Here is a 20,011-nt window from a genome sequence, read left to right as displayed (position 1 = left end):
AGAAAGTCAACCATTCCCTGGAAGGCAAAGGAGTGACAATTCCCAGGCTGTGTGGGCTTTTCCTACTCCGTGCCTCAGCTGAGGGGTCTCTCCCATGCTCCACATCTTCCTTTGGGCTGCTCCACAGATCCAACAAAGCTTGGAATTCCTGGCTGTGCTGGATCGGTGCCGTTCAATGTGACAACCCCTCACCCTAAAATAAATTCTTAATTCCATAATGTTTCTACTCAACGTTCTCCTGAGCCATCCGGGGTCAGGACGTTCATTCTGTTTGTCCCCGGCTTTATCTTGGCCACGAACTGGGTTTGCAAATAAAGGATCAGCCAGAAGGAATTTGGGGAATGTGACGTTTTTCCTCTGCTTTCCTGCGGGGTTGGGGCATCTTGTGAGTTGGAATAACACAAATTCTTCTCCTTCTTCATCTGGATCCTCCTGGTGCTGCTTCTGAGGTCGTTACGGGGGGCTGAAGCAAATCCAGGGAAGGGAACAGAGCTGGGAAGGGGCTGGAGAATTCCTGAGGGAGCTGGGAAAGGGGCTCAGCCTGGAGCAAAGGAGGCTCAGGGGGGACCTTGTGGCTCTGCACAAGTCCCTGACAGGAGGGGGCAGCCGGGGGGGTCGGGCTCTGCTCCCAGGGAACAGGGACAGGAGGAGAGGAAGTGGCATCAGGCTGGGCCAGGGGAGGCTCAGATTGGATATTGGGAACATTCCCAAATGGGACATCCAGGAGAGCTGGAGAGGGACTGGGGACAAGGCATGGAGGGACAGGACACAGGGAATGGCTTCCCACTGCCAGAGGGCAGCGATGGATGGGAGAGTGGGAATTGGGAATTGTTCCCTGGGAGGCTGGGCAGGCCCTGGCACAGGGTGCCCAGAGCAGCTGTGGCTGCCCCTGGATCCCTGGCAGTGCCCAAGGCCAGGCTGGACAATGGGGCTTGGAGCAGCCTGGGACAGTGGGAGGTGTTCCTGCCTGTGGCAGGGGGGGCACTGGATCATCCTTAAGGTCCCTTCTAATCCAACCTATTCCATGATAACATTCCTGGAATGGGGATGTCAAGGTGTTGCTTGGATCCAGAAGAAGTTATCCCCCCAGGAGCAAATATCCAGGGAGCTTTATTCTCTGGAATGAAGGATGTTGGATTCCAATCCAAGCTAAAACTGGGGACAGTAAAATGAAATCCCCATGGATACCTGTGGGGTGCTACCTCGGTCAGATCCAAAGGTTTGTGTTCCGCGAAAAGTGGTTTCCATGCAGTATTTCCCTCCTTTCCCTGAACAGGATTCCCAGGGCAGTGGTGGAGCCCCATTCCTGTAGGGATTTAAATCCATGTGGATGCAGCACTTGGGGACATATTTTAGTGGTGGCCCCAGTTCTGCGGAGTGGTTGGAGTCCATGATCTCAGAGGGTTTTCCCCAACCTCAGCGATTCCATGAATCCCTGATTTAGCACATCCAGAGCAGCCGGTTGCCCTCGGAATGTTCTCCTGACCGCTGTGTGAACCCTCTGCTCTCCTGAAGGCTCCTGACCTTGCTCCGGTGGGTGTGGAATGGTTGGGATGAATCCAGAGCCAGGAGGGGTGAGGATGTCACCGACACCCAGCACCATTTGTGTCTCCCTATCCGGAATGAGTGGAATTCTCCACAAACACCAAGGGAAAGGGAGAGCAGCCAACAATTCCCAGCCTTTGTTTCCTCTCCTTGCCTCCACTCCTCTCCCTCATCCCACACATCCAGGGACAGGACCTTCATCCCACCCTCTGGCAAAGAGGAATCCCAGACTATGGAGCTTGACATGGATTTTCTCATGAGCTCATCTTTCCTCGTGTGCTGGATCCCGGGAGTCTCCAGGCACTAGAATCCCAGCCAAGGGAAGGAGGGAGGCAGCTCCTGGAATCCACTTCATCCCACATCATTCCTACTGGAATGGGGGAACATCCAGGATCTCCCTGATGAGGGGACACCGGACATGACACCGGCTGGGTGTGTCCGAGGTGGCACTTGGGGGTCTGAGGTGATTCTATCCCTGCTGAGGGTCTGGAAAATGGGAACAGAGGTGGAGGGATTTCCCCGCCTTCGGAAGCGTAGGGAATGTGGGAGGTGAGCAGGGCTGGTAAACACAGCATTCCTATCCCCACCCTTCCCGGGAAAACACAAAATCAAGGATTAATAGCAAACAGACAATCCAGCTGTCTGTGGGTCTCTGGTTACAAGGTGATTCCTGCTCCAGATGGTCCAGACAATCCCCAGGAATTGTTCTTAAGCCTGCTAAAAATGAGGGACTTGGCGCAAGGATGAAATGCCACCATTTTACTGGAGTTTAGGTTTGATTTCCAAGATCCCTGGGGAAGGGAGAAGTCTTGTGCAGCAGGTGGAGAACCTAGAATTCCCAACGGGAGAGGCAGGAGAGCCAAGAATTCCTGGACCAAGGGCTGGATGCAGGATGGTGCTGGAGCATCCCTTTCAGGTGGGCGCGTTCCAAGGTGCCCTCACCAGAAAAAACATGGAAAACCCAAAGACTCTCCAAGAATTAATGCCTTGAACCCACAGAGACTGGGGAAAATCCAGTTCCCAGGAACAGATGGGGTGATTTCACATGGAATCTTTGCTTCCATGGGATAGGGAACATCCCATGTTGGAAAAGCTCCTTCCCTCCCTGGGATGTCCCTGGGTGCGCTCTGCCCTGACTCTTCCATGGCTTTTTGGGGCCTGTTTTTCCAGGATCAGCTCTCCCATCCCTTCCTTTGACCTTTTATCCCCCAAAAAACTGTTTGTCCACTTGTTTGGGTCTGCTCAGAAGATCCCGTGGGCTCTTCCCGTTGGAATCGTTCAATGTTTGGAGCTGTAAAAATATTTATGGCTCCTACATCCCATGCCTGGAAGGAATTCCCACTGCCAGGAGGCTGGATTGCTTCCAGGTGGTGATCCAAGTGTTCTGGTGGCTTCCGTCAAGTTCTGGAAAACACCTCCCTAAGGGCCATCAGATGCAAAAAAGAGTGGAATTTCTGTGATATTCCTACCCTGGCCAATGGAGGAATGGTGCCGGGAAATCCATGGGAGCAAACAGCTGATCCTAAGGACAAGGCTGGGATCCAAGGGGAGGCAGAAGCAGAATTTGGAGGCAGAGCCCCTTAGGAGAACGTTTAGGCTGGAAATGAGCCAACTCCATGAAGAGGGGACAGGAAAAATCCATTAACTTTTAGGGAATGTTTCTTATGGAAGAGAACATGGACTCTGACCAAAAACATCTTCTCAGGAAGAATCTGGACACAAGACTCTGGAATGTGACATTTAATGGGGACGAGGGTGGGGAGGCCCTGGCACAGATTCCCGGAGAAGCTGTGGCTGCTCCATCCCTGGAAGTGTCCAAGGCCAGGTTGGATGGGGCTTGGAGCACCCTGGAAGGTTTGAAGGGGCTGGCATGGGATGATCCTTAAAACCCATCCCACCCAAACCATTCCAGGCTCCAGGATTAAAAGGTCACAGCGTGGTAGAAAACCCTCAAATCGCAGCAATCTGAACTCGGGGCAACAAAAAAGTTCAAATCCAAATATTTTTCCTGCAATATTTTCCCGATCCTGGCAGGACAGAGCCTTAATTGGCTCCTAGGATTTAATGGAAAATCCCTGGAATTTCATCAGTCTAAAAACCCCAGATCCCTCGGAGCAAGGGCAGGGCTGATGGGGCTGGGTGAATAATTCCAGACAAAATGGGATAAATGCTGGATAATTCCCTGAAGTGGCAATAGAAAAATCCCTCTGTGGCTCCAAGTCCTATTCTCCTCATTATTTCCTGGATAACAGGTGGGCTGGGAGATGTTTGGATGCTCTGTCTGACAGGTTGTCCATGAGGAAAGAGATTAAATCTGGATAAATTGTCCAGCATTCCTTGGCTGGGGACATCCACCTTTTCCGGATAAAGGATCATCGGGAATGGTGGATATTTATCACTGACACTATGACCCGAGCTTTATTTCCAGCTCTGTTCGGAGATGATGGGAAAGTATTCCAAGGATCCTTCAAGCTGGAATTAAAGCCGGGATTATTGTCCCAAACTCGTCACCTTGGATGGTCCAGCTCCCTCTGCGCTGCCCCAAAGTGACCACAGGAACTGGAAAGGGGAGTGGTCATTCCATGGGGGAAGCAGGAAGCGGGGAGATGGACCCAGACAGGCTTGGTGGAGATCCAGGGACAGGATATCCCGACATCATCCCGGTGTCCGTGGGCTTGGAGAGGGATGAGGAGAAGGAGCTGCTGGGCAGCCCGAGGATTTCCCGGCATTGCACGGCGGCGTTAGCACAGGCTGGTGATTAGCTGGGTATGTTAATGAGCCTCTGAATGTCTTCATTAATATCTGAATATGCAAACGAATCTCTGCATATGTTAATGAACCTTTGAGGTTGTGGCTGTGCCGTCTCTGATAAGGACTCAGAGCCTCCTCCAGGCACAATTTCCCACTTCTGCTTTCCCTGGCTTCAAATCCCATCTCATCCCCCTCATCCCAAGGCTTCCCCATTCCCGTGCCTCAGGATACAGCCCAGAATCCCAGAACAAGGAACTCTCCAGTGCCAGTCCCTCCCCAGACCACTGTCCCGTTGGGTGGCAGCCCCCCAGTCCCTGCTCCCGAGGCCGGGATGCAATCCAAGCCCAGAGGGGGCTGCCTGTTTTCCAGAGAATCCCTGGGAAACTCTGTAGTTCTCCCTCCAGTCTTTCTTCCCTTTTTTTTTGCCCCCCTCGGTTTCAATTACTTCCCTCTGTGAGCGAGGGAACAACATTCCTACGGAATGGGGGCCTGAGAGCCTGCAGAGCTGAAGGGGACGGAGCAGAGCCTGAAAATCCTCGTGGGTGGTTTCCAGGCGGAGCAAAATGAAGGGAAAGGGAATTTTGGGATGTCCCCTCTCCCTCCATGGCACTCCTGGCTGTCCCAGGATGTGACACTGAGGGCGAATCCCTAAACCGACTGTCAGAGCTGCCAGGGCAAGGCCGGGCTCCTCTCGCTTCCCGGATGCATTGGGAAGCAGGGATGGCTCCTGGCGGGAAGACACGGAGCAAAGGGAAGGATGAGCAAATAAATCCAGGGAGTAACGGGATAAGCAGGGAAAGGTGCAGGATGGATGGAGCTGGATGGGTTGGAAGAGGCTTTAGCGGATGCTGATGTTCCTCTTGGAGCAACAGGAGCTGGGCCATGGGATCAGCTGGAATTTGGACACGGCAGGAGCAAGGTCCAACTTGGACTCGAAGGTGTGAACAGGTAAGGAACAAACCAGGATGTGCCATTCCAAGTGTGGAGAGTTCCCAGCACCACACGACTGCAGAAATCCTGGAAAACTCTAAATTTCAGGCCAAATTCACCGCTACTTCCCACAAGGAGTGCCTGTGCAGAACAGGGAGCAGGGAACAGCATGGGAAAGAGGGAATTCCAGCCCCCTGGCTCTGCAGGAGCTGTAATTTTCCATCCCTGCGTTAAGCCATCCATCCCTACCGAGGGAGAGTTCATCGCTCGGATAAGATGGGATGGAGCTGCCTGTGGAAACTTGGAGAGTCACGGAACCCTGGAATCTCCCGAGCTGACCCACAGAGATCATCCAGTGCAGCTCCTGCCCTGCACAGCCATCCCACCGGTCCCAGCCCGTGCCTGAGGAGCTCCTGGAGCTCTGAAATTCGGGATATTGCTGAGGTTTGGAGCTCCAGGGACACGTGTGAGGGAGAGGCTGCAGAGCTGCGATCCTAGGGGAGCTTCGGCTTCCTGATCCCATGGCCTGGGGGAAAGGAGCCTGTTTTCCCTGGAATTCTGGGTGGGGTGTGCTGGTGCTTCCCTCCTCCTTGAAGAAGTCGTGTGAGCTGTGCCAGTGCCTTTTCCTGATCCTAATCATTCCCATGGCTGGAATAAATCCCATCCAGGCGGAACATAAATCCAGCTGCCACGTGTGTGTTCGCCACAGCGGCTTCAACAGCTTCCTGCAGGCCCCGCTTCCCCAAAGCTTGGCAGCTTTTCGGCCCATCAGATCCCGTGTCCTACGGGAGGGACCACCCAGCAGCTCCTCTCCCATTGTTCCACTTGGATCCAGAGGGACAATGTGGGAAAGGCTGGAGCTGCAGGTAAATCCCACCCGATTCCAGCCTGGAGGAGAAAGACCTCAGAGCCCCTTGCAGGGCCTGAAGGGGCTCCAGGAGAGCTGGAGAGGGACTGGCGACAAGGCCTGGAGGGACAGGACCCAGGGAATGGCTTCCCAGTGCCAGAGGGCAGGGATGGATGGGAGATTGGGAATTGGGAATTGCTGGCTGGGAGGGTGGGGAGGGGCTGGGCTGGAATTGCCAGAGCAGCTGTGGCTGCCCCTGGATCCCTGGCAGTGCCCAAGGCCGGGTTGGATGGGGCTTGGATCTACCTCCAAGTGGGAGGTGTTCCTGCCCATGGAATGGGGTGGGACTGGATGATCCTTAAGGTTCTTTCCAACCGAAACCATTCTGGAATTCTGTGATCTGACAATGGAGGAGACCCAGTGGCGGCTGGGCAATTCCAGTGAGGGATCTCTTATAGATGCTGCACTAAATCCAGGCATTGGGAAAATATCCTGGCTTTGAAGGATATTTAAATATCAAATGAAGCAGCTGCACAAGACAAGGGCAGAGAGATCATGGAATCATGGAAGCTGGAAAGAACTTCAGGAAGGAGGTCTGGAATCCAAGCTGCTGCTCACTGCAGCTCAGAGGGCAGAGCAGCTCAGGGCTTTCCAGTGGGAAAACCTCCAGGAGTGGAGACTTCCCAACCCCTCTGGACACCCTTTCCCGGTGTCTCAGTGTCCTAATTGTCCGAACAACATCCCAGGAAGGAAAAACATCCCTGACAGGGAGGGGCAGCCAAGCTGGAATTCCCAATCCTTAATATTTTAACTGACAAGAGAAAAATACTCACAAATCCTAAGGAAGAGAAGATTCCCTCAGGGAAAAGTGGACTCGTTCTTCTGGAGATGTGAGCCTGGTTGGACCAGACACCCTGATCCTCACAGAAGGAAATTCCCAAAATTACTGCATCCAAAGCTAATCCTGCCTTGATAAAGCAGCAGAGCGGAATAATCCCGGGATATTCCAGAGTGACCAACGCACCTTGACACAATCCCAACGCATCCTGGAGCCTGGCATTCCCAAATTTCCAGCTCCAGCTGCTGTTGGAAGGGCTCTGATTTCCCATCCCCAGCCGGCAGAGAGGTTCCCAGCAGCTTTCCATGCTGGTGTCTCCCAGGAGAACCAAAGAGGATCCAGCAGGGAGGAAAAACCATTCCCAGTTCTCCCAGCTGCTGCTGACAGCGCCGGGGGACTCTGGAGCAGAACACGAGGCTCCTTTTCTTCAATATCCCCCCTGGATTTTGACAGTTTCATTGGAGCTGCTTGGAATTGTTCTCCTTTCCCAGGAAATCCGACTGGGCCCTCCCTGGTTCTGTGTCAGTGATTGGTTTTTGCAGGGATGGGAGATTTTGGAGCAGCACCGGAAGGACTAAACCAGATTTTGTGCTCAAACCCAGGGGTGTGGAGCTCCTCGTGTGTCCATGGGCTCTCTAACCTTTCCATGGAAAGATTTTCCAGGTCTGAGCTGAAGCACTAACGAGGCTGGAGGAGAGGATCAGCACAGCCCTGGAGTTGCTGGATGTGGTGAAACTGTTGCTCCCCAGGGAGACCTGGAAACGGGAAAACTGGAATTGCTGGACTTGCAGTCCCATTAATTTTAAAGGAATTAATGCAGGGATTGGGAAGACTCTGAATGAGGCAGGAGGGACCAGGATTTATCCCATTTTAGAGCAAACAGGCATAACCAGACCCCTGGAATTCGATTTAATAGGCAATGAGGGGTCTCTTGATTGCAGAATTCCGGGGATCACTTCTGGTGTCCATACAGAGGTAGCAGGAGTTAATTTAAGGTTCCCAGAGGGAGTTCAAATATCCACATGGGCCTGGAAAATATGGAATTTATCTGACTTTTTTATCAGGAGCTGGAGGATGAAGAGGACATGGAAAGGACGGGGAGTGAGGGGTTAAATTAAAGAGGGAAGATTTAATTGGAGAGAAGGAAGGAGGGTTTTCGATGAGCGTGGTAAAACACTGGAACAGATCTCCCAGAGAAATTGGGGTTGTCCCATCCCTGGAAGTGTCCAAGGCCAGGTTGGACTGGGCTTGGAGCAGCCTGGGATAATTGAAGGTGTCCCTGCCCATGGCACTGGTTGAGCTTTGAGGTCTTTTCCAACCCAAACCATTCCAGGATTTTTTTTTTTTTTTTTTTTTTTTTTTTTTTTTTTTTTCAGCCTTCCAGGACCTGAAGGGAGCTACAAGAAAGATGGAGAGGGATTTCTTCCAAGAACCTGGAGGGACAGGAGCCAGGGAATGGCTTCCCACTGCCAGAGGGCAGGGATGAGTGGGATACTGGGAAGGAATTGCTGGCTGGGAGGGTGGGGAGGGGCTGGGCTGGAATTGCCAGAGCAGTTGTGGCTGCCCCTGGATCCCTGGAAGTGTCCAAGGCCAGGCTGGATGGAATTCTGAGCAGCCTGTGATAGAGGAAGTTGTCCCTGCCCATGGATTTTCCCTCACTCCCAAAACCTGGCCACACCAATCCAGCGCAGGTTCTTGGGATGGAAATTGTGGGAATTGTGAATTAAATTCCAATCCCACCAGGATTCCCCACAGAAGTTCTTCTCTGTCCCAGCTCGGGGTCTCTGTGCTGCCTGGGCTGGATCTCCACCTCCAAAATTCCAGAAGAAGTCCAGGAAGGATTTTCCCAGGCACCTTGCTGTCCCGGTTGTGTCTGTGCCCACATCTCCATTCCAGGCTCTTCCCACGGATGGAGAATAAATCCAGGAGCGACAACATCCAGCCTGGGCACCCTCTGGAATGGGTGGGACCTTCTCCAGAGGCTTCGTGCGGCTCGGGTAGCAGATCCTTGGGAATTTCCAAGGCAGAGATGAAGCAATGGGACTTGAAAGGGATTGTAGGAGCTCCAGGGAACATCCTCATGCTGCAGCTCCTAAATCTCGTTAATTGTGGTACTAATTAAGGGCTGGGTTATTAAATTATCTCTGCACTCTGGGAAGAAAACAAACAAAGGAATTCTGTGGAGCTTTTAAATCTGGATTCCCGAAATGTGTGTCCCATCTGGCCGGGAAACTGGGAGCCCTCGGCTGGGAACAGCCCTTCGGCTGTGTTCCGTGTGGGGATGGATGTCAGGAGCAGGGTATTCCCAAAGGAATCCCACAAAAACGGCCCCTTCCAGAGACACTTCTAGGGTGCTGCCATCACCAGCTGGAGATCTGAGAGGCAGCTGGATCTGGATCCATGGATGGATCTTCCTGGGAGGGCTGAAGTGCCCCTTTTGTGCAGTGTATCCCAGAAATATCGCTTGGGAGCAGGGAGCGTTAAAACCAGGGATAAAGGGGGGAAATCCCACTCTGGAACAGGGAATGAGGTGGTTTCGATGCTCCAATGCATGAGACGATTCCCACCTGGCTGCCCTCACTCCATCCTTAAATATTTTAGGAGCCAGGCAGTGGAATTTAGGGATTTGCAAGAGCTGTTGCACATGGAAGAGGGATGAGGGATTCGGGAAGAGGGAAAAGTGCAAGGCAGGGCTTTGAAAAGGGAGAGAAAGATGAAGGAATTCCTGAGGAGTCAATTATGGAAAACTGCTGGGGAAAAGGATTGGAAGGAGTAATTCCATTATTCGGGATCCCCAACCCCACAGATTTGCTGCCAGGTGAGCTGGAAAAGGGATTTATGGAAAAGAACGAGGGGTCCTGGTGGAAAAGGAGGTGATTATGGGTCAGCACTGTCCAGTTTGGGGCTTCCCAGTGCAGGAAAACCACGGAAATACTGGAGGGAGCCCAGTGACAGGATTCCAGGATGGCTGGAGGCTGGAGCAGTGGATATTGGTGGGATCTGGAATTGTTCTTCCTGGAGACGATGCAGGATAGAGGTGTTGGTTCCTAACATTGACCTGATGATCCAGAGGCAGATCCAGACTCTTCTGGGATGGACGGGGATCCATGGGTTCAAGTTGCAGGAAGGAAGATTCAGGTCAGACGTGGGGAAAATATTTTACACCAATCGTGGTCAAATCCTGGAAAAAAACCTGGAGAGTTTTCCCGGATCTCCTTTCCTGGGGATATCCAACCCTCAGCTCCAAAGTCCTGCTCTGATTTGGGCCAAGCTTGGACCAGAGGCATCCACGGATCCCTCCCAGCCTTTCTTACTCCCCAAATCCAAGGAATTCAGCTCCACAGAGCCCTGGAAAAGGAGGATTTGTTAGGCTCAGCCTTTAACTCATTGCATGTGGAGAAGCCGAGCTGTGGAATTCCCACAGCGAATCCCAAAATAAAGCCCAGCTGGAGAATAAGGCACAGGAGATTTTCCAGCTGACCCAGGTCAGGATTCCCACAGGAACTGCAGGACTGTGGATACTCCAAGAGGCTCAAGAATGTCCGAATCCTGGAGGTTTTCCCAGTGGGAATTGCAGCTCGGGGATGTGGAGCAAACCAGGATTAGCCAAAAATCCCAAATCTGGCTCCCGACAGTCAAGAGGCGCTTGACCAAAAGGCTGGAAAAGCTCGGATTCCTGGGGGGTTATTTCCATTAAAATTCCTTCATTTTATTACTGAGCTGGTCCAGCTGGGTGCCAGCTTCCCTCATTCCTCATGGGAATGTCTTTTCCAGGCTCTGCTCCTCATCCCTGGGATAAAAGAATTGTGGATTATGTGGAGGAGGCTCAATTCCTGCAAGATCCGTGGTTTATAAGTTCATTAATTTACTTAATAAAGCCAATTATGGGGAGAAAGAACCACAACAGGACAACAAAACAAATCTCGAGTTTCTCCGAGCTTTCAGGAGTAGAACTGTAAAATATTTGGAATTTTTTTCCAAGAAAACCTCTCTGCCATGGCCGGGTTTTAACCTTAAAAATTCCATTTTAGCTGCCCTTCAAAGGGGATTTCCACCAGAGCTGCATCAGCCTGGAGCGATTCCAGGAGCTGTTGGATCGATGGGCACTGAGCTGATGAATCCTGGGGATTCAGGGGCAGGCAGCTGAGGAGAAAAATCCAGTGAAAATTATGGGAATGTGGTTCAGGCTGGAGAAATCGAGTCCAGGCTTCCGGTGGGATTAAATTTGTGGGGGACAGTTGTGTTTGTGGTGGGAATTCAAATGATTTCCGAGGTTTGTAGCTCAGTGTAACCGAGATCCAAACACCTCAGACCTCGAGGAGAAGGATCTGGAGCTGCTGGCGGATGAAAAACAGGATTTGGTGTGATCCCGAGGGTGGGACACAGGATTAGGGATGGAAATCTCCCCTCCTTCCCCACTCAGGTGATTCCCCACCTGCAGAGCTGCTCCAGCCCTGGATCCGACATCCACAGGACATGGAGCTGCTGGGGAGAGTCCAGAGGAATCCATGGAGCTGCTCCAAGGGCTGGAGCCAGGCTGGGAGAGCTGGGAAGGTTCCCCTGGAGAAGGGAAGGACACAGGGAGAGCTCAGAGCCCCTTGCAGGGCCTAAAGAGGCTCCAGGAGAGCTGGAGAGGGACTGGGGACAAGGATGGAGGTGTTCCCAGTGTTCCCAGGCTCCAGGAGGGTTTGGACAACGCTCCCAGGCAGGTGGGATTGTTGGAGCCAGGGGCTGGATGATCCTTGTGGGTCCTTCCAACTCAGGACGTTCCCTGATTTTTCTGGTCAGGGTTCCAAGCCCTCCCTTCCTAAATCCCAGGTGAAATTCCTCCAGCTCTTCATTGTCCCTCTCCCCCAGCCAACGTTCCCTAAAAGCTGAGCTGCTCCTTTCCCAGTCTGGATGTTCTGTTCTCCTAAAACATCCTACAAAACCAAACCGGGAGCAGGGTTGTGACCTCGTTCCCTTCATTTCAGAGTCACTTGCTCCCAAAAAACAGCCCCTGGTTGTTTGCTTGTTTGTTTGTTGGAATACTTGGAGGGAATTTTCCGTCTGTTTTCTTTTCCAGGGGGCAGGAATTCCAAAAGCCTCCACAGAGCCTCCTTTAAAACCCGCCCAGGAATTCCCTCCCACCTTCCCACCCCAATGGCACAGAAATAGGGAAATAAATAAATCCGTGAATCCATTCCCTGCAGAGCTTGTTCAGTGCCTCTGGGGGCCGAACCTTGTCCTGAGATCCAGAAAAAACTCCAAAAATTCCAAAGCTCCCTGACCACTGCAGGCTTGGCCAAGGACTCTCCTTGATGTCCCACAGCTCCGAGTTGGATCAATCCAGATCCTTGGCTGCTGCTGGGAGCGCTGGAAAGTCCCATCCCACCCTGGGAGTTGTGTTGGGGACAAAGAGAGGCCATGGAACCACCGAGGCTGGAAAAGATCTCGGAGATCATGGAGTCCAACCATTCCCAGCACTGCCAAGGCCACCACGGATCCGTGTCCCCAAGTGCCACATCCACAGGGATTTGAGTCCCCGCAGGGTCTGGGAGTGGCCAGCGGAGCCAGGCTGGACACGGAGCTCCTTGGCCAAAACTGGGAAGTGGCGAAGGGGCACAAGGCAGGTTTGGGAGTGTCCCCACAGGGTCAGGGCTGGGAATGCTCCCAGGAATCCTGAGCCAGGAATGAAATGTCCTGAACTCTTGGAGCAGAGCACGTGCTGGGCTCAGCGTGTGCCGAGTGGAGCTGGGGCCACTGCCCGAAACCACAGGAGCTCTGTGGGAAAGCCAAGCGGCTTTTCCTGCCTCTAATTCCTCACAGCCGATCCCAGCTCGCGCTGCAGCTCCGCAGCCATTCCCGGTGGATTCAAGGACAATGCTGCTCTTAAGGAGCAGGAGGCGCGATTCCAGGATCAGCAGTGACCTCCTCGCCCGTGTTTTTGTGCTCCTGTGCCTCCAAGGACAGGGTTTGGACTTTTTGTCCTCTTCAGAAGAACACACTGGACTGAGGGTTTCTTTTATTTCTGTTTTCACGGAATGGTGTCGGTTTGGCCAGGGAAAAACAGGAGGGGAGTGACTGGAGCTGTAAACAGGGGAGGAGCTGGTGTTCCACCCTTTCTTGGAGAACACTGGGAAAAGGAGGCGGAGAGAAGAAGGAGAGAGCCAGGGGTGCCCAGGAGGGAGGACTGGAGTGTGCTGGGATCCGGGCTGGACGGAGCTGGAAAGATCTTCCCCGCTTAAACTAGAGCTGAGCTTGAGTGGGCCTGGCTTTGGTGAGGAGCCCTGGAAAGGGATCCGGCAAATCCAGGCAGTGAGAAAAGGGGGGAAAAAGGTGGGAAAGAACACTTTTCCCGCTTTCCCAGGAATGAAGGCTCCTGAGCACTGGCTGACCTGACCTTCCCAACACCAGCAGTGGATCCAGAAACAATGGTCCATGGCTGGCTCCCTAAAAGTGGATGTGGGATGAAATTCCAGGAATGGCAGAGCTGAGGGAGCAGCTGAGGCCCTACTGGGCGGCCCTGTTTGGATCATGGAATCATCCCAGAATGATTTGAGGCCCTGGGTTCCCAGAGCAGCTGGGGCTGCCCCTGGATCCCTGGCAGTGCCCAAGGCCAGGTTGGACATTGGGGCTGGGAGCAGCCTGGGACAGTGGGAGGTGTCCCTGCCCATGGAATGGGATGGACTTTGGAGTCATTCCCAACAGAAAAATTCCAGGATTCTCTGATTCCCACCCTGAATTACTCTCTGGAGAGGTTTCACGACTGCCTCACAAGATCTGTTCACCTTAACACATTATTTTAGCATTCCATGGGAAATGGCAAACCCCATGGATTATTCATCCCAAGGAGATTTAAAGGAGAGGAATTATTTTCCCTGGATTAACAACGCTCTGCTTCCCAAATGGAAACCGCCGATCCAGGGGGATGCTTAGGGCATCATCCAAGGGGAGGAAATTCAGCTGTGAGGGTGAGATTTGGAAGGGATAAAAACGGAAAACTGAGGCAGGTGAAATTCCAAAGGGACCCTCACAGTTCCCTCCATCTTCCTGTCCTTTTTCCCTGTCCTGGGTGGGTTTTGAGCTGGCGGTTGGACTTCTTGGGATGTGCATGGAGAAGTGGGAGAGATTTTCCTCGATGTGGTTTCCTTTCATGCGGGGAGTTCTGGGCGAGTCCCAAAGCCCACATGGAAAGGGAGCAGTGAAAATGCACGAAAAGGCACAAACTCCGCTCTCCTCGTTATTCCATGGAAGAGAATTCCCAGCCTGGGGCACGGTTTTGCCACTGTAATTACTCGGTGAGTGCATTAGAGCCCTGCTCTTCCTCGGGAGTCATTCCCCTTTGTCTGGATGCTCTTTTTTCATGGATCCGGAGCTGGCTGCTGGTCTTACATCCCAAGATTCCCGCTGGGCGCTCCGTGCCGGGGGTGGAACAAATGTTTTTGGGAAGTGCCGCTGCTTTTCCAGCCTCTGGCAGCGTCTCCAGAAGGAACTGGCAGGAAAGCAACACATCGAGAGCTGAGGGGGATTAAACTTGAGCTCAGGCCAAGGTCTGAGTCTAGTTAATCTCCTGATTAAACCAGGGAACGTGCCTGGGGGGCTCCATGGAATTTGTCACCATGGAAGGGGCCCAGGAAAGCCAAATTTAGGAGGAGAGGAAATTCATGGATTTGCAGAGCCAGGAGCCCTTGGAGTGAGGGCTTATCCATGGAAAAACTGGTGGTTATAAGGATCGCATTCCTAATAAAATCCCTGGGTTGTCACTGGTGCTGCAGGAGCTCAGCATTCCTGGGAAAAGGGGTGTCTTTTTGCCTTGGTTTTCCTGTTTTCCCTGGTTTCACAGCTCGTCGGGAGAACAGGAGGGATCAGGACTTTGCCCGGAGCTTCAGGACAGGATAAAAAGGGCAATTGTTCCACTGAAAAATAACCTTTTCCTGCTGGGAAGAACAAACTGTGGGGGGAACAGATGGGCTGTCCTGGAGCTGGGATGTAAATCCATGGGTATCAATCCATGGATATCAATCCAGGGATATCGATATGATACACTCAGAGAGAGGCTGGAGAGGGATGGAGATCCCAGATAAAGCTGGCACCCTCTGGCTCTAAGGAAGGCAGGAGAAATTCTGAATTCAGAATGTCTGAAGGGAAAACTCAAGCCCAGGATGAATCCCAGGATTCATCCCAATGGGAGAGTGACCAGCATGGAGAAACAGCCCCTTTTCCTTTGCTTCCCGATGAAGGAATTGTGTCGGGCACGGGGAATTCAGGGACATCTCCCTGGGATCTCCCCACCTGCGGAGTAATGAAAATTCAGGAGCCGCAGACAAAGGAAAGGGAATCTCTTCCCATCCCCACTCCCTGGCTTCCCTTGGAATATTATCCCCAGGAGCTCAGCGGGTTTTGCTTAATGATACAAACAAATTACCATTAATTGGCTTTTAATTGGCTCGGAATCTTTTCTATTTTCCAAAGGCTCCACAGGTGCCCGGAATCCTGGAATTCCTTCTCTTTTTTTTTTTTTTTTTTTTTTTTTTGGCCGGGATATATTTCAGAATGGAAGGGAATTAGAATTTTCCCTCTTTTGGGAATAATCGGAGTGTTATTCCTGGCTGGGATCAGCTGGGATGTTCTTGAGCTTCCTGCAGGAGCTCTTCCAGAGTTTTGCCATGAAAATCAGAAATTCTGGATCAAAAGAAGCGTCACACAGGGGAGCATCACAACATCCCAGAATAATTCAGGTTGGAAGGGATCTTAAGGATCATCTCATGGGCAGGGATACCTCCCACTGTCCCAGGCTGCTCCCAGCCCCAATGTCCAGCCGGGCCTTGGACACTCCCGGAGATCCAGGGGCAGCCACAGCTGCTCTGGCAATTCCAGCCCAGCCCCTCCCCACCCTCCCAGCCAGCAATTCCCAATTCCCAATCTCCCATCCAGCCCTGCCCTCTGGCACTGGGAAGCCATTCCCTGGGTCCTGTCCCTCCATGCTTGTCCCCAGTCCCTCTCCAGCTCTCCTGGAGCCCCTTTAGGCCCTGCCAGGGGCTCTGAGCTCTCCCTGTGTCCTTCCCTTCTCCAGGGGAACATTCCCAGCTCTCCCAGCCCAGCTCCAGAGCAGTTCCCACCCTCGGAACAGCTCCGTGGGATCCCCTGGATCTGCTGCAACAGATCCATGTCCTTCTTGAGCTGGAGATGTGGTGATTCCCACCCTTCTGCTGGGGCCAGGTTGGCTCCTGGTCTCTCAGCTGGGGTTCTTCCCTTGGTGGTGGCACCAGGAATCTCCCAGGTTTTCAGGGAACAAAGGCTCTTTAACCTCTGTTCCCACCGAGGGAATTTTCCAGGGTTCAGTTCCTGCCTGGGAAAAGAGAACAAAATAAACTTGGATTGGGTTTAGTTCTCCTGTTGAAGGTATCCAGGTGGGAATAAGAGCAGTTGGTTCTCCCATAAATACCTTGGGAATGATGAGGAGAAAGGGAATTTGGGGAACACCGTCAGTAACGTTTTCCAGGGAAAATTTAGGAGCGCAAAGCAACAATTTCCATAGGATTTTACATGGATTTAGGCCTTAACCCACTTCCAGGTTCTTGGAAACCTCCCCTGTGGATTGGGCTGGATATAAACATGGCAAGGACAGGGAAATGCACAAAGGGAAGTGTTCAGAGCTGGTTGGAATTTTCAGGTGTCCAAAGCCCTGAAAACAAGGAGCAAACTTCCTCACTTTGCTCCAGAGAGCGATTCCATGGAATCTCCTGAAATCCAGAGGATGGAAAAGCCTCTTCTGACCTGCGCAGGGCTGATGGGGCTGGAGATGTATTAAACACATGGAATTTCCCAGGGAAAAGGACTTTATTGAGGAAACGAATCATTGCAGGTGGCATAAAGTGATCAGGGATGTTTGGAGAGGGGAGATGCCCATGGAATTGGATTCAATCCAGAGGATAATCCAGTCAAAGCAGAAAAATAAAGTTGTTTATCACCTGCTGTAAAAGAGTTGTCTGGGCAGAGAATAAAAACCAGTTTTGTCTCTATGATAAGATTCTCCAAAGAGCCACCCATGGATTTGTGGGGTTTAAAGGAAAAGGGATAAATAAATCCCCAAATTTGACCTCAGTGACGTCACCGTCCTCCAGTGTCCCCCTCATGTCTCCATTGTGTTGGGTTTGGGGACAATAAATCTCCTGGAAGAGAATCCAGTCTGATTAAAATCTGCGAGTCCATTCCAGAGCTGACATTCCCAGAATTTCAGTGATATAGAGGCACAGAGACCTTGATGCCTTAAGGAATAAGGCATGAACTTAAAGGAATAATGAAAAATAAAAATTAAAATTAAAAATAAAAATAAAAAATAAAAAATAAAAAATAAAAAATAAAAAATAAAAAATAAAAATAGAATTTAAAAAATAAAAAGAAAAAACTAAAAAAAATACAAATACAAATAATTTAAATTAAAGAATAGAAATAGAAATAGAAATAGAAATAGAAATAGAAATAGAAATAGAAATAGAAATAGAAATAGAAATAGAAATAGAAATAGAAATAGAAATAGAAATAGAAATAAAAGCAATTTTTTTTTTTTTACAGTGTTCCAAGAAATCATTGGAAACCAACCTTTATTGGGAATCATCCTGGATTTTAAGCACATTCCAGTTTTGACTGGAAGAATCCCAAGTCCTTTTTTCTGAGCAAATCCTTTTTTGCAATTTTTCCGTCTTGCCAAACCCCCTCATGTTTTGGGATCCTTCCTGAGCATTCCCACTTTTCAAGACCTTGGACGCACATGGAGATTTATGGAAATGCCATTCCCCCAATCCCACACCAAGAGCAGAGAAGGTGTTGGAGGGAGGATGAAGGGACAAGGCAGGATGGAGCTAAATCCAAAAGAAGGAAAAACTTCCAGCCATCACCAGAATTCAAATGGGATTGAGGGAAAGAGGGATTTTCAGCATTCCTTTGGCAGCATTCTGGCTGTTTCACGTTGGATTTTTTTTGCCTTAAACTCAAGCCCCCGTTCCCCACATCCCGCAGATGTTTTTGTCAAGGAAAATGACTCAGAATGCACCAAAGTTGTTTTTCCTTAGGATCCGGCGGCGTCCCACCGGCAGATAGGAGCTGGCAAAAGGAATGTGCGCAATAACAAACAACAAGAATTGTTTTGGATTGGATGGATCCCTCGGGATTGGTCTCGTGTCTTCTTCCCCTTCGGCTTTTCCTTGCCAGACACTCCCTCAAATAACTCTCGCTGCCCTTCGAGCCTTGCTGGTTCCCATGAATTTACTGCAGCTTTTCCAAGGGGATTTTCCTCTCAGGATTCTGCCTCGGGAGAGCTGTGGTTGTTCCCAGAGAAGGCAGATTTCCTACAAAATCCAAATGAAATTCCCAGTCCTCAAGGGACTTCTCTGGGAGCCTGTGGCAGGGCCTCCCCACCCTCCCAGGGAAGGATTCCTTCCCAATATCCCATCTAACCCTTCTCCCTTTCCATTTGAAGCCATTCCCTGTGTCCTGTCCCTCCCTCCCTTGGAATTTGTCTCTCTCCATCTTTCCTGCAGCTCCTTCAGACCCTGGAAGGCCACACTGAGGTCACCCCAAAGCTTCTCTTCTCCAGGCTGAACATTCCCAACTCTCCCAGCCTTTCCTCATAGGAGAGGTTCTCCATCCCTTTCATATCCTTCCCAAACTCGTAGGAGCTAGGGATGAGCAGCCTTTTAAAAGAGAGTTCCAGGTTAAACAGAATCAGAATTCCAGGCTCCTCCTTTCCAATGGTGCTTTCACTGCTTTGCCATCTCCCGAACGGGATAGAATATATCCAAGGAATATTGCACGGGCTCTTTGGATGCCGGAACTCAGGGATAGACTCCGGATGGACTCATGGAATGGCCTGGTTGCCTCCCATCCTGCTGCATCCACAGCCTCAATTTACCCCTGGCTGCAGCCCCTTATCCCTCCCACACAAACCAGCTCTGAACGTGCTTTTTGATCCACCTGCCGCTCCAGGGAAATCATTCCCCATCCCTGCATCCAGCAGAATTCCTCCAGGAAGCCTGTGCAGTGCCGCATGTGGAACGCAGCTGTTTGTCAGCGCTTTGGCACCCATCAATCCTTCCCTTCTCCAAGGGCTGTTGATTCCAAACAGACATAGCTCGGATTAAATTTCGTTCTCTTGCTCAAAGTTTGGCTGCTCGGATGTTCCCTCTTTTCCAGGAGCAGATGAAGACACTTCAGTGGAGCTGATATTACTTGTTAATCCTTGCGGCATTCCATGGAGCAAAGAGAAATGGAAAATGTTTTCCAAAGATTTTGTTCTTCGAGAGAGAACTGCAGAGATTTGGAGCTGCTGCTCGCTCAGCCGGCCACAAACTGAGATCCGTGTTTCCCAGGAGGAAAATTATCCATGGTTTATGTCCACCCTGGCCTTGAACACTTCCCGGGATCCAGGGGCAGCCACAGCTTCTCTGGGAATTCCATCCCAGCCCCTCCCCACCTTCATATTAAAATTGTCTTCCTTTTATCCAGTCTGAATCTTCCCTTACTTAGTTTAAAACCCTTCTCCCAGTCCTGGCCTTAGTGGATCACAGCATGGATCACTCCAGCCCCACTTCCATGACCCAACCATGTGGAAAACAATTTCTTGGATTACTCAGTTCCATAAATCTGAGCCTTCCCCTCATCTCACATTAAGACTGAGCCTTTCCCCCATCGTTCTCCTTAACTTTCCCTGGATAAAAGGCTGCACAGCCTCTCCCTGAGTGTGGCCCTAAATCCCAGCTGGAGAACGCAGCAGAAAATTGAGGAATGAACAGAAAACAGTGGGAAAAGCTGAAGTGGCCAAATGTCCCTTTTGTCCCTCCCACAGCACAGAGCCCTCCAGCCCTGCTGGCCCAACGTGGCTCCGGTGGCTATTTTGAAGGATGCTCCCGTGTCACCTGACCCCTTCCAGGATTGGTGGCACCTCGTCCCATCCATGTGCAGGGAGATTCCCTGGAGCTCTGCCCTGCAGAGGGAGGAGCCTGGAACAGGGCACGAGCAGATGCTGCTCCTCCTGTGAGCGTGAAATTCAATCCCAGGGAAACCGGGGGAGACCTCCATGGAATGTCATTCCCACTGCTTTGGCTGCCCAGCACCACCAA

At 51.4% G+C, this 20,011-nt stretch overlaps 1 protein-coding gene across 1 annotated transcript in view; it reads right to left on the bottom strand.

The window, feature by feature from the left end:
• PTH1R (parathyroid hormone 1 receptor) overlaps window positions 1–20,011 on the bottom strand; it is a 204,713-nt gene that overhangs the window by 100,270 nt on the left and 84,432 nt on the right. The gene's annotated exons all lie outside the window — the stretch shown is intronic.

Source organism: Aphelocoma coerulescens, chromosome 2 (genome assembly GCF_041296385.1).
Source record: "Aphelocoma coerulescens isolate FSJ_1873_10779 chromosome 2, UR_Acoe_1.0, whole genome shotgun sequence".
In the NCBI taxonomy this organism is placed as follows: domain Eukaryota; kingdom Metazoa; phylum Chordata; class Aves; order Passeriformes; family Corvidae; genus Aphelocoma; species Aphelocoma coerulescens.
The sequence above is the reverse complement of the archived record's forward strand: the minus strand, read 5'-3'. Positions and strand labels throughout refer to the sequence as shown.